Source organism: Haliotis rubra, unplaced genomic scaffold (genome assembly GCF_003918875.1).
Source record: "Haliotis rubra isolate DU_JTF1 unplaced genomic scaffold, ASM391887v1 Scf83, whole genome shotgun sequence".
Classification (NCBI taxonomy): domain Eukaryota; kingdom Metazoa; phylum Mollusca; class Gastropoda; order Lepetellida; family Haliotidae; genus Haliotis; species Haliotis rubra.
In genome coordinates, this window is record NW_025767557.1 from 1,526,506 (window position 1) to 1,539,721 (window position 13,216).

A 13,216-nucleotide genomic window follows, 5' to 3' on the forward strand; every position below is an offset into this window, starting at 1 on the left:
AAATTTCAGTACATTAAATTTTGTATTTTTAAAAAATAATAACTTCATCAGTAAAAATATATCCTCTGGTGGAAAGATGTCTTTCGTCATAAAACAACTAATCCTGATAGTACGCCTTCCCTGGCCATGTGCTCAGACGTACTTCTTTGCCTTTGAACTTACGTAAGTGCTTCCCATGCTCATTGTGTCAAGTGCAGTAATATTTTTAGAAACGACCAAGTATAAGGAAACATGGGGTTTGCTACCAATCTCAGTATTTCTGTTTTGTCACCTAGCTGTCATAATAACTCATAAGCTTCACAAATACATAATAAATAAATTTATTTTAAAATGAAATCTTAAAGTTTCAGAATTAAGAATAGTTCTTATTTCACTACTGAGTAAACATTACAAATTACATCGTTTCATTTACCACTATTTTTTTTTTCGTTATTAACAAAATAAACCATGCCAAACTTGTACATTTGTAGAAAATGGTGGCAATTTTGTATCATTCTTACAAATATCTATTTTCTGAATTTCAGATCATATTAGAGAAACTGACAAATATATTTGATTAAAATCTGATTTCAGAAATATAAACTACATCATAATAGTCTTACTGTTTCAGGTTCTGTATCAATCAACTCCAACATCTTCCACGTCTCTATAGTGTATGTTTACCAAAATACAAGCCCGGACTGACTGACTGAATTTGGTTTTACGCCGCTTTTAGCAATATTCCAGCAACATCACGGCGGGGGACACCAGAAATGGGCTTCACACATTGTGCCCATGTGGGGATTCGAACCCGGGTCTTCGGCGTGACGAGCCAACGCTTTAACCATTAGGCTACCCCACCGCCCCACAAGCCCGGAAGATATAGAAGAAAGTCTGTATATAGATAAACATAACCATCACATATTCGTAATAATACTAAAATGAAATCCAAGCTCATAAAAGGCACCCTTAAATAACCATCAATAAAGATACAAAACAAACAATCCTATATTCAATTACAAAAACACATCATTTCTGTGAGATGTTTTAAGAATATTCTATGTATTTGAATAATTTTCAATAAAAAAACAATACCTATCCCTAATACACAATATATTCCCCAATCATTCAGAAAAAAGATAATTGGGGGAAGCTTAAACCAAATTTAAGAAAGAACAAAATCACTCCATGATAGATCATTTTTAAGACACCTACCTGAATGGAGGAAGCTAACAGAAATTTCAATGAAATTCGAAAACCATCTTGAGATATATATTCCAAAGAATATGGCTTTCAAATATGAAATATCCTCTCTTCATATTTGAAAGTCATATTCTTTGGAACAGTAACCTGAAGTAAGCTTAAAGAAACTCAAATAAACAACACAAACAGCAACATATATAATACTGTAATGTCATTCCTATGTTGTATGTGTTCGACCTTCAATAAATGTCAATAAATGTCAATAAATAATAAAAGTCAGCGATTTGAACAATATACCGACACATCATTCCTATGTGATATTGTATGTTTATCCTACCTGTAAAGACAATCAGGTCTGCTGAATCCGTCAGTACACCACCAGCGCTTCTGGAATACAAATAGCAAAGTCTCAGACACTGGAACTCTTGATAACCAGTACCCACAATTCAGCTGCTTCTTCTATTCATAAATTCTTCTTTAACCCTCAGTTTGAAGAAAATAAATTGCCGAGGAAGTCAGGCATATCACTGTAAAATAAATACTAACAGAAAAAATAGCTGCCATGAAACTCAATATAGTTTTATCACTTTTCCCAGGCTTAATAGTTTCCTCAGCACATTGAACTCACAACCAACAATCCTCATGCTGTTTTGACGCCTCACCAAAATATACACCAACATTTGTAAAATACAAACAAATGGTTACCTTTTTGGAATAATTCCTAGTTTTGTGTTTCCAGACCAGCTGGTGTGTAGAGTTTGCTGTTGGAAGACAGTGATAGAGAATCTATGATAACCAGTTTCCGTAGCTACTCACTGGCGTGGTATACAGAGGCATATACACCTCACTCGCCTACCAGTGTACTGAGCGCGTGCAATATGTCATTGTCTGACAACACACCACCTGACGGCTTGCCTCTCAAACCAGATTCTGTTGAGCTATGCTCTTCTGAACACCCAAAATAAAACAAAGCTTAGCTTTCCGTTACCTCTCAACAGAAAACAGAGAAACTACAACATTGATGCAGGCTGATTGCTGTACCCTACACTTGGCAATTCGAGAGGCTGTTTTTAGAGACGAGTTTATTTGCCAAGTCAAGAGATGGTCATATGCCTGTGGTGATGAATTGCCCACTAAGTCCTCCGAGAAATGTCTCCGATTACAAGTTGTTGTAAAGGGCAGGCTATTTGTGTTAGAACACTTTCTCTGTATCACAAACTGCTTGTAAATACATCTGTTTAGTCTCACATCAAACATCTCACATGGAAAATTAATTACTTAAACAAGCCAATTTGTTGTCTTATTGAGTTCATTATTTACATCAAAGACTTGTCAACCATCTGCTCGGCCCTAGTATGATAAGATTTCATATCATGGTTGGAATAACTTTTCATGTCCTCAGAGTGGAATTCATTTGGGTCTTCTGTTATAATTTGTTTTCATAATTACCACTAAGGGGTTAGAAATGCAACGTGTTATGACATATTTACTGTATGCAGGTGAGGTGAGATGGTGAGGTGAGGTGAGGTGAGGTGAGGTGAGGTGAGGTGAGGTGAGGTGAGGTGAGGTGAGGTGAGGTGAGGTGAGTGAGTTTAGTTTTACGCCCCACTCAGCAATATTCCAGCTATATGGCAGCGGTCTGTAAATAATCGAGTCTGGACCAGACAATCCAGTGATCAACAGCATGATCATCAATCTGCACAAGTGGGAAACGATGACATGTGTCAACCAAGCCAGCGAGCCTGACCACCCGATCCCGTTAGTCGCCTCTAACAACAAGCATGGGTTACTGAAGGTTCATTCTAACCCGGACCTTCACGGGTTCAGGTGAGGTAAGAGCAGTTTAGGTCAGGAAGGTGAGGAGAGGTCAACTGAGGTCAAGTGAAGTCTGTGAGGTTTAACAGCTGATTATTGAACAAATAGCAACACTGAAAGTTAAATGTTATACATCAATCATAAGTGTATCATCAGCATTATAGAAGTTGGTGAGTCAATAACAAAGATTACCAATTTATAGATAACAACATTATACAATAAACAAGAAGTTGTTGTCCATAATCTTCATTATACATCAAAACCATAATATCCGTTTTGTAAACATGGGTCCCAATCAACAAAGCGTTCATAACATTAAGACCTGTCGTAACTCTTGTTACCATAGGCTTACGAATGGCGTAGTGGATCGGGATCCTGTACATTAATTTGGTTTTCTAAGCTTTTATGCTAAAATAAACCATATTTGATTTTTAAAAAAGTGATAAACCATTATCTCCACCTGATTTTATGTAGCATGTACATTATCATATAAAGTTTCCAGAACAACAATTCTATAATGATTTTATGTAATACAATATCAAGAAAATGCTATTGAATAAATTTGTCTTATTAAAGGTCACATGCAACGTAAAACACAACTTTGCAGATTCTGATACCTTTCGGTATGGACTTACCAAAACAAATCATAAAAAATGCAAATTCAACTTATAAAGTTGAAAAATAACGCAATGAAAAACCCGCACAAAATCGGAGTTCAAACGATTCACTAAAAAGTGGTTTCAACAGCTGAGCTGGGCTGCACTCATAGCACATGCGCATTGAAATAGGTTCGCGCAGCTTGTAAGCGGGTTGTCCAGTCAATACTCAGTGAAGGCTTTGGTGTGAGCTATTTTTCTAATGTTTTGTTGATATTTCACAGGCGCGAGCTTTTTATATGTTATGACAGTAGATTACCGATTTAACTGTTTATATAATTTCATTTGTCTATTTCACCACACGTTCTTCTTACCCTGTCACTTTTTCAGTTAGATACTTAAAAGCAATGTCATTATTTAGCGTTGACAGAATTTCTAACTGTGATATAGATACGTTGTTGTCACAGACAAAACTCAATGTCTGTTTTCTTGACACCTATGTGTCTGCCTGCCTGTCTGCTAATGACAATATTCAATGCACAACTTCAATCACTGACCACATGCAATTTGAACTTAACACCTATCAGGCTATAAACCATAAACAAAATGCATTGATTTATGCCCTGAGTTCGGTCTCTGTCACATTATGTAATTACAAGGTGTGATACTTGTACACATGGCATGTTATGATGTCTGTTGATTGCAAAATGTTATACACAAAAAATGAGCATGTATTTACAAAATCCAGCATCTCTATATATACACACGCAATGAGCCATGAGGGTACCTGCAAATGAACCAGCAGTTACACTTGAGTGCACACCCACCCGCTCTGACTGGGTTCGGTATCCCGGCTGCTTCGTTTCTAGGGAAGTAAACCCAAGTACAAAATATTGCACTTTTGATTTGCAATTGTACGCTTATAATTTTGTTTCTATGTTTTTTCATAACCAGCAATGTATATTATATGTCATGAATAAGTGATAATTGGGTGTGTTTTAATTATGTTTGATTTTTTGGTTGCAAGTGACCTTTAAGCTGTAATACAGTCATCAACAATACCATTGTTCTCAGATCTGGAACCTATGGCAAACCAATCAGAATGCACGATTCCAAGAATGGATATTAGCAGAAGCCTATATCAGTCTTGTTATTGTTAAAGGTTACGTGGAGCTGTAGAATTTCAAACATTTGGGAGGGAACTGCTAGATGTTATCACCACTGGAATTAGTCGACATTCTTGGTTAATAAGGTTTCCGTAGCTCTTAAATTTCACGGTCTGTCAAATAAGGATTCTGACATGCACATCAGTTGCATCATCTGCAACAGTGTGCCTTGACTTCCTGATGCTCAGTGGTGACTGTGTATCTCCACAATAGGATACAAGACCACTTATATGTAGAGACATGTCTTGAGTCTCTTACAAGCAGGCCAGTGATCATTTCAATTTCATCAACTTAAACACAAAAGATGACAAAGGGGAAACAAAAGGTGACTATCTGAAAGGACAAGACAACATGGCTTACCTTGCATGCAGTATGTAATATGATAGTATGCTGTGATAATATCTACGCTACACACACAAACTATTTGGCAGGTCTTCCCTTACTATGGTAGCTGTTGCAACAGAATGTCAAGCTGCATACAGGCTGCAGCAAAAATAACTACCCCTCAACTATATACTACTGTACACTACAGTGATAAGAACTACTTTTAGTTCACTGTAACTAGTTTGTTACTAGGGGTGGGTATTGCAGAGAATTTTCATATTGTGATATATTGCGATGCGGAAGCATATATTGCGATATGTATTGCAATATATTGCAAGGATTATTTTTTTAACAAAAACTACTTATAACGAGTTAATGCTTGATTTTATAGCAAAAACACAACAAAATCACTATGATTGATAAACCTTTTATCAAAACTTTTAATCATGACAAAATAAAAATGTAAGTAACATTTGGCACTAATGAAACAGGGAAAAGAACAATTAAAAAAACGGAAATATCCGAAGATTTCCGAGTGTTACGAAGTTTTCCGAATGCATGTCAAAATACCGGTTTTCGATCAGCGTATCGCAATACGTATCGTTTTCATGTCTGAACCGGTAAACCGGTTATATTGCGCTGCGCAGCCCTATTTGTTACAGGCCAAGACCAAAAACAGTTTTTTATATTTGTTTATTTGTTGTGAGTATGATTATTGTAAATGAATTTTACTCTACTCAGAAAACTTTATGCACCACCTAACTCTATCATATAGCTGTAGCTAATCAGCCATGCAATTCAAAAATATATTCCAGAGAAAAGTAAAATTGATTATTACAATAACTTAAAGTTGTTATATATAGACTTTTTTTTTTATTTCACCCTTTTTTCGTACAAAGTCAAATAGACTAATGCTTAGTCTCTGAATATATATAATTTTGACAGTAACAAACGAACACATTTAAATTGAAAGGAGCCCCAGGGAGACCAGATATTCAGAACATAAGAAAATTTAGACTTGCCTCATTCACAACATACAGTGAATAGTCCACTATGTCAAGACATTTGGACATCTTTTTTGATATGTGAAATGTTAGGATGTCTATTTGCTAGTCTTGATTTGAAAATATTGTATTTTGTGATTATAATGATGCGATTGAGCACATCATTTCTTTTCTCAGGGTATCCAAATAACACCCTTTTTATCAAAGTGAAAAAGAGTGCCTGTTTTATGTTGAATCCATGCAAGAACATTATTCCAAATCTCTTTGACAATTTCACCTTCATAGAATATGTCAATTATGGTTTCGACACTTGTTTTACAGAAAGTACAAGCATTGGTTTCAATCAGTTTCATTTTTTATAGCAATTTGTTAGTTGATAGACACCTGTGAATATAACACTGTATTGAAACCACTGATGTTTGACATTAACACGCACCCTGAAAGGTATTTTATAGACATATCTCCAATCATTATCAGATTACTTCTGAATCCCATTTACTTCTCTATTTTGAGTTCCAGTTGTCTGTAGTGCATCATAAAATATTCTGAATCCTCTACGTGGGTTTACTAGATCTTGTAAAAGGTAAAGAATAAAAGGTACGCAGGATTTTTTATTTAGTGTGGTATTTGTTAAGATACAATTTTTTTAACTGTTTTTGAAATTCCTGCATATTCTAAAATGTTTGCTTTGCAAATTGTTTGATGGGCATTCATTTCATGTTTGTTTTGCAGTTATACATATTTTTTAACTGTTCACATGTTGCCTACCAAATCGTTTATAGCATATATTCCTGCCTTTTCATAATGTCTGGCATAGGCATATATAAACTTGACAGGAACAACAACAAAAACAGCTGTAACATAGCTAGTCTGATCACATTCAGCACAAAACTGGTCCATAGTCTTAAATCATTGTTCAATATAAGGGAGTGTGCATTGCCTCATTCTGTGATAGATCCGCTGTATCACAAGAGGCCTTGTCTCTATTTCAGGGGGCAGAGAGGTAGCCCAGCAATTAAAGCATTCACTCGTTATGCCGAAGATCCAGGTTCGATTCCCCACATGGCTACAATGTGTAGAGCCAATTTCTAGTGTCCCCGTCGTGATATTGCTGCAATATTGCTAGAATAGAACACTCACTCACTCTTATACAGACCCTGAAACAACATCTGAAAAACCCTCAAGCAAGTCTACAATACTATGGAAAGTCTAGAGAGTGAGTGAGTGAGCAGTATCTTTCAGGGTGGTCAGCTTGATGAGGAAAGAGGGAAGCAAGAAAGACCAATATGATGCAAATGTCAGGTATATCACTTTGGTTTAACCAACAAGCCTGATACCGACTAACCAAAACATGTATTAAACAAGGATTTTGACTCTTGACCACAGGGTTTTGGTGTGCCCAAGGGAAGCAACTCTTAAGACTGAATTATGACACCATAAACAATGGGCCAGTGTGTGAAATAGTTTCCATATTTGCCTGAAAGTTACTAGCCCACAAAATAATTCACTAGCCCGAAATTTGAATGTAGAAATTGAGCAAAAGAATATAAAAATAGATGAAAATAAGATATTGTTGGCATGACAGGGTTTCATCATTAATATGTTAATATGATGAACATTTTTATCAGGCCATAATCTTGCATGATTTCAAAGTGTATTATGACTTTACAAGTCGGAGAGAGTGATATATTTACAAAATGACCCCATGAAAATTCACTACCCAGTCGGGCCAGTGACTGGGGAGATTTACTGGCCTGACTGGATTTTTACTAGCCACAGGCTAGCAGGTCAGTGGCTATTTAGCACACTGACCGATACCCCTGTCTGTTCTTAGAACAATTAGGAGGTAGGTGAGATATTTCACTCAGACCCTTGGAATGACAATACACAGCTGATTGAGTAGAAGCATGTTAATGTCACTTATCTCTGATCAGTACTGTAGCCAATCTTGGCATGTCCTACCATCATATTATATCATACTTTCATGAGATTCCACCCACAGTCATATAAACATGGAATGTACCCTAACTAAGTCTAGCTGGATCCCTATCACAACCCTCAGAACACGCAGATAATGTCACTTATCTCTGATCAGTACTGTAGCCAATCTTGGCATGTCCTACCATCATATTATATCATACTTTCATGAGATTCCACCCACAGCCATATCAACATGGAATGTACCCTAACTAGGTCTAGCTAGATCCCTATCACTACCCTCAGAACACACAGATAATGTCACTTATTTCTGATCAGCACTGTAGTCAATCTTAGCATGTCCTACCATCACATTATATCATACTTTCATGAGATTCCACCCACAGCCATATAAACATGGAATGTACCCTAACTAGGTCTAGCTAGATCCCCTTACACTGTCCCCTAGTTCATGTACTTGCCAAAACTGTTGCCATGGCAATTGTATTTACTAAGATTACCTTCATTGTGAAAATAGCAAGATGAGTTCAGTGTTCTGCATCTGTTTGCAATGAGATGCACATTGATGTATGGCTGGGCTATTGTGTTATGTCATAACACTTGGGGAGAGCGCCAACAAGAACCGCTGCAACAAGGCAGGTGCTACGTTATAACATTTATACCACCCTGTGTCATAAACATCTGTATTACTTTGAACAAACAGGGCCAATGTAATAATAATAATAAATGGATATTTCTTAAGCGCCATAGTCCATCCAGAGCATGCTCAAAGAGCTACATATATAAAAGAGTCACTAGAGTTCAAGAGGAAGAAATGACAATTCGTCAAAATGACCATGAGAATATTTCGCAGTTATAGGTTGTAGAGTGAGTGAGTGAGTGAGTTTAGTTTTACGCCGCACTCAGCAATATTCCAGCTATATGGCGGCGGTCTGTAAATAATCAAGTCTGGACCAGACAATCCAGTGATCAACAGCATGAGCATCGATCTGCGCAATTGGGAACCGATGACATGTGTCAACCAAGTCAGCGAAACTGACCACCCGATCCCGTTAGTCGCCTCTTACGACAAGATAGTCGCCTTTTTATGGCAAGCACATGGGTTGCTGAAGACCTATTCTACCCCGGATCTTCACGGGTCTTATAGGTTGTAGACTTTTTTGAAGAGGAAGGTTTTGAGTCCCGATTTGAATGCTTCTAGGGATGAAGCATTTTTTATGGGAGTAGGAAGACTGTTCCATAGGGTTGGTGCTGCAAATTTGAATGACCTATGGCCAAAGTGTTTGAGACGAACGTGGGGAACTGAGAGGAGATGTTGATTCTGGATAAGATAGATAATGTTTTACATTGTTTTTATAAGATGAAAGTTATTTTTTTGTAGTGTTGGAAGTGGACACATTCAATAAAGTTTGGAATAGTATCAGGAGGGAGAATAGTTTGTATCAGATTAACTTGGACAATGTCAATGTCTCCTCAATCAACAGTAAACTTTATTGCAATTAATTTTTACATGATTTATATAATTTATTAGGCCAGGCCAATTTTATGTCTTGTTTTACGGTCTTTTGTCCACGGACAACCTAAAGGCAGGAGGGAAAAAAAATCACCAGTCAAAGTAATATTCCTTTTAAATCCTTCAAATATTTTACTTTTGGCAATTTATGAAGTGTATATGATGCAAAAAGCAATCTAAATAATATTTCCTTGTACGTTTACGGTTTTGGCCAATATAAATATTCAGATTTTATTTTTGAGCGTGGAAAATGAATGTTTATTTTGTTCTTATTCGTAAAATAATACGACCAGCGGATCCGTAAAACAGGAAATAAAATTAGAGTGGGCTTGAAAAGAATAATTTCATACTTTAATGCTATGTTTTCGTAAGGCACAAACATGCACAGTGACAGCTAGGACTGCACAGTATTACCAGAATACCACAATATGCTTTTCAAACAATATTTGAAATTTTTTTTTGTGTTTCTGTGTATTGGGTAATAGTCTTGCTATTATTTCTGTGGTTTAATTCTGGGCTGATGGATTCAAAATTTTAGAGGCAGGATGGTGGCCTTGTGGTTAAAGTGTAATCTTGTCACACAGAAGGCCCATGTTCGATGTCCCACATGGGTACAATGGATACAAACCAAACTCGCTCACTAACTCACTTTGCCAATACATAGACCTTGTGACAACTGTCTTGTATATTAAGGAATTTCAGAACAATAGACCAATTCAAACATTGGAAACTATTTCTGAATTACTGTGACAATATACATGATACAAAGACCATGTCAAATGTGCTTGAGTAATGCTTCTTATTTAAATGTTTTTGCAAAGACACATATAAATCTTCGGAATTTCTTATTTGCTGAGATTTAAATATTTTTTACAACAAGCATCATGAAGAATTGGAAAAATTGGGCGTTCAGCATAGCCTCATAAATATAGAATACTTCATAACTGCTTTTGTTTGAAATTATTTAAGTAAGATTTCCAAATATAAGTTATCACTATGGAGTTGGTTGAGCTAAGGTTAGGTTAGCTTCAAAAAGAAGAAGTTATCTCCAGAGAATCAGAGAAGTTTTCATCAACGGAACCTATCATCTAGAGGAGAGTGAGTGAGTGAGTGAGTGAGTGAGTGAGTGAGTGAGTGAGTGAGTGAGTGAGTGAGTGAGTGAGTGAGTGAGTGAGTGAGTGGTGGAGAGTGAGTGAGTGAGTGGAGTGTGAGTGAGTGGTGAGTGAGTGAGTGAGTGAGTGAGTGAGTGAGTGAGTGAGTGAGGAGTGTGAGTGAGTGAGTGAGTGAGTGAGTGAGTGAGTGAGTGAGTGAGTGAGTGAGTGAGTGAGTGAGTGAGTGAGTGAGTGAGTGAGTTGGATTTAATGCCATATCATGACATGTTAGCACTGAGAGTAAGAAGGTGCCAAGAGATGCTGATTGCAGGCATTTACCACTCTGATTACAGGCATTTACCACTCTGATTACAGGCATTTACCACTCTGATTACAGGCATTTACCACTCTGATTACAGGCATTTACCACTCTGATTACAGGCATTTACCACTCTGATTAAACCATGAGTATGAGTTTGGTTGTGACACACCAAGAATTGAAGCGAAACAGGATTTGAACCCATGGAAATAGGTTACTGGGGACACAAGAGACACAATTCAGAGAACTGCATGACCCTAGATGACAAGGCCCAACAGGCTGCATCAATCAATTGCTTTAATGAGTGACAGCCTCCTAGTCTTGTGCCTTGGTTTAAACTAGGTTTAATACTTATATTTAGAGCCATGTATTGTGCTAAGACAAGCCTTTTCGTAATCAAGGTAACAACTAACTGCTGGAATAAGCCACATCGTGAAGGCTGAGTTTGTAGACTAACAAAGTTGTTTTATTAAACATGTTAAATATGTGATTCAAATTGTTTCAACAGTCAGATTACTTGATCCTTTAATAAAAATGATTTAATCTTCAATCATGATCCTCATTGGTCAGGGACAGCAAATTCCATTTATTTAGAAACTGATTTTGAGGTGTTTTAGGAGGAGTCTTCACTACTCATCACTGCCATGCTGTCCCCTTTGTTCAGCTCATTGTGTCTACACATACATTAATTTAAGATTATCCCTAGCCAAAGGTGAGTGTAATATTGCCGAGTGTCGGTAAAATTAACTCACTCGCTCACTCTTACAACAGGTAGGGGTAGCTGAAGACCAATTCTAACCTAGTGAGTGAGTGAGTTTAGTTTTACGCTGCACTCAGCAATATTCCAGCTATATGGCAGCGGTCTGTAAATAATCGAGTCTGGACCAGACAATCCAGTGATCAACAGCATGAGCATCGATCTGTGCAATTGGGAACCGATGACATGTGTCAACCAAGTCAGCGAGCCTGACCACCCTCGCCTCTTACGACAAGCATGGGTTACTGAAGGGTCATTCTAACCTAGTTCTTCATGAGTTAAATACAAATGAGAAAGATTATTCAGAAAATCATTTCTTTCTAAATTCAAGGTTTTGACAAACAAACAGTTAAAATTATGTATACTTTACAAAGCATGATATATTTTCAACATCATAAAGTGAAGTGTATATTGGAGGGTTTACCCAGAAATTCATGTGTCTGCTAGTATTATATAACTGGATTAATCTATCAGATAGTGGGAATTTGGGAATTTCACTGACGTCACACTAATCACAGATGGGTGAGTTAGTTTTGTTTTAGTCCACTTTTAGCAGTATTCCAGTAATATCACAGTGGGGGACACCAGAAATGGGCTTCACACATTCATGACATTGTACCCCAAGGGAATCCAACCCTCGGCCTTCATAGTGATGAACATGGTGTATGTATTTTAGGGACCAGTCATAGTTTATGGCTTGTGGGATTTTGATGATGATTTTAAAGGGGGTAGGGTGGGGGGTGTTTCCACCCATTTTGTTCTGGGAAGGTAGGGGGGGCATCAATTTTGTACATGACATGTTGGGGAGGGGGTGTCACTTTACTTTGTAGGCAAATTTTCGGGCTGTCTTTTATATTGTACATGCTTCTACATAAAAATCATAATCACCCCTCCTTGCCATAAACTATGAACGGACCTTCAGTAAGGAACACCATGACCACTGCTTTTACCTGGGTGTTGTAATAACATTTCATAAATATAAACAATACCTTTTCAATTCAAGAGAAAATCCGAATCTGATTAGAAGAACGTCCACAACTGTTGCAGAAGAAATCCTCGCACACAAACAGTCATTAAATCATTGAAGAACACATCTCCCAAATTTCACAACGAAGTGCCGCAGAGCGTCATATCCCGTTTCCGATACGTCGCCAATGTACTTCAATCATCACCATAAGCCGACAGTTCCCGTTTCCTGCAGTAATCACGCAGGAGAGTCATGTGCCCACCATCTTCCGCGTTACAACGTCGATGTCCATGGTGTTGGAGATATATTGCACGCGCGGAACGTGCGTACTGAAACTCCCGACAGTGCAGTAACTACACCTTACTTGTAAATATGCTACTGAGGAACGGTATCATCGATGTAAGGAGTTTTTGATAGGGGAATTTTTTATATATTTTTTACGCAATTTGTTGTTGGTGGTGTTTTAACATTTTAAAATCATATTTTATTTACGTATAGTTCGCTCCTTGTATGTTGGGTGGGTGGGTGTGGACATGGACGTGTA

General features: G+C 37.3%; 1 protein-coding gene across 1 annotated transcript in view; it reads right to left on the reverse strand.

Moving 5' to 3' along the window:
• Positions 1-12,981, reverse strand: part of LOC124262295 (tetraspanin-8-like) — a 66,490-nt gene extending 53,509 nt beyond the window's left edge. Inside the window, exons 1-2 of the mRNA XM_046696783.1 lie at positions 12,695-12,981; positions 1,520-1,569 (exon numbers count right to left, since the gene is read on the reverse strand). The gene's annotated coding sequence lies outside the window, so the exon portion shown is untranslated. The remainder of the gene's footprint in view (positions 1-1,519; positions 1,570-12,694) is intronic.
• Positions 12,982-13,216: the final 235 nt, after the last annotated feature.